This window comes from Amblyomma maculatum, unplaced genomic scaffold (genome assembly GCF_055883805.1).
Source record: "Amblyomma maculatum isolate TAMU_Amacu unplaced genomic scaffold, ASM5588380v1 scaffold_15, whole genome shotgun sequence".
NCBI lineage: Eukaryota > Metazoa > Arthropoda > Arachnida > Ixodida > Ixodidae > Amblyomma > Amblyomma maculatum.
In genome coordinates this window covers 11068769-11070770 of record NW_028146740.1, presented here as the reverse complement: position 1 = coordinate 11070770, position 2002 = coordinate 11068769, and the positions used below count along the sequence as shown (strand labels likewise).

Here is a 2002-nt window from a genome sequence, read left to right as displayed (position 1 = left end):
GGACAAACAAATGAAGGAACGAACGAACAAGCGGACGAACGGACGAACAAACGAACTGTAGTAGCGGCGGCAGCCGAGCTGGCCGTACTAGAAGAAACAGCCGAGACCAGGTGCAGGATAAGGAATGCAGTTAATTCGTTTTTTGACGCGCTTATATAGCCAGCGCGGTTACTTATCCGCTGCTGCTATCAGTGCACAAGTGGCGCATCTTGCACAGGCGCTATCACCCCCCCCCCTCCCCCCCCCCAAGATCATTGTCTTTATTCCTTGGCTTCCACGACGGAAATCATGACAGTGTACCGGTCAGGTGGTTTTCGAGTGCGCTGACTTTTGCGCAGAGGTGTTTGAGGGTCTGAATGAGTTTCACCTTTCGCCCAAAGATATCCGATGTCCGCAGATGGAGATTGCGCTTCCTGCTCTTCCAGTGGCGGTGGTGGTGCGTTCCGATTTGTTGTATCGTCGAGAAGGGGAGGTGCAGGCGTGCCCACCTCAGGATGGACCTGCTGGCGTGCGGTGAAGCCCTCTTGATGATGTGCCATGTCATCCGTGATGGGTAGCCTCAGGGCAGGCATGCCCACCTCATGATGCGCCTGTTAGGGTTCGGCGAGGGCCTCCTGATGACGTGCGGAGTCCTTGGTCCTGGGTATAATCTAGGACTCGTCGCCTCGGTCTCCAACCCTGCATGTCGGAAACAACTTTGTGAACGCAATTGTTTAATATGACCATGCCGGGCGACGTTCTGCGTTTCTACAAGGTAGGTCACAGAGCTGATTTGCCGTACTATACGCCCTTCCGTCCATGACACTGTTATATTGTTTCGTTTTCGGTTTGAATTCTTTATTCCCCAGGGGGCGTTTCTTATATATATATATATATATGTGTGTGTGTGTGTGTGTGTGTGTGTGTGTGTGCGTGAATAAACAGGTTGTGTTCGTTCGGGTCGGCTGGAGTCTGCTTCTACCTTCGAAAACACCAGATTGGCGACGAGGATGCTGTGAACCTACCCCTACCTACCCCAACCCCGCCGCACCGTCCGGAACCGCCGACATGAACTTCACCGGGCTTGCTCCGCCACCGTTCTTCCTTCCGACGCCCGGCCGTCCGTCATTTACATGGGAGCAATGGGAGCAGATGTTCAGCGTGTACTTGGGGCATCCGGAGCCGCCGCATTCAAGCCAGAGCAGCGCAATTGGCTATTCTTTTGCATTGTTTGGGGGCGGAGGGCCAGCGTGTTTATCAGACGTTACATGCATGGGCCAGCGTCGCAGCCCTCGCCCATGACAAGTCTGCCGCTCCTGACGATTACGACTCTGCACTCGCCGCATTACGGCAGCTGTTTTCGACGTCGTGCAACGTTATCGTCGAGCGCCATCGTTTTCACCGCCGCAGCCAAAACACAGGCGAGTCTGTTCATGACATTGTTGTCGCTCTACGGGAGCTAGCCGCACATTGTTTGTTTGCTTCTCAAGATGATGCGCTGCGAGATCAATTCGTTGCTCGCGTAGCTTCCAACCGCGTACGTGAACGGTTACTGTCCACACTGTCTTTCGATAATTCAGTTCGAATTGCACTTCAGTTTGAGCAGGCAGCGGAAGAACTGAAGAAGCTTTCTGCTTCGGTCGAGGCAATTTCATTGCGGCAGCGTCGTAAACCATCCTCGAATTTTTCGAAAAAAAAAATGCGCATCCAGCAGCTTCCTTTCAGCAGATGCTAACGAGGGGCGCGGTTGGCACACGTGCGCCGCAGCGAAACCGCCCCCCTGAGCGGAACCCAGTACGGAGTAGCTGCTCCGCTTCAACACAATAAAACTTCCGGCTGGGCGCGTAGGTAGTTCATCTTGATGTAGGTTTTTTTTTTTTTTTTTTTTTTAGCGCGAACAAAAACAAGGACAAGAAAGGCGCGACGTAAACACACAAGCGCTATAAACTGAGTTTATTCGTGGAAGGCAGCATCATATATAGGCCGAAGGGTGGGAGATAATCAATCGCAAGGTAATAACAAT

At 52.7% G+C, this 2002-nt stretch overlaps 1 pseudogene; it reads left to right on the top strand.

The window, feature by feature from the left end:
- The first annotated feature begins 1047 nt into the window (after window positions 1-1047).
- LOC146172034 (uncharacterized) lies at window positions 1048-1775 on the top strand (annotated as a pseudogene).
- Window positions 1776-2002: the final 227 nt, after the last annotated feature.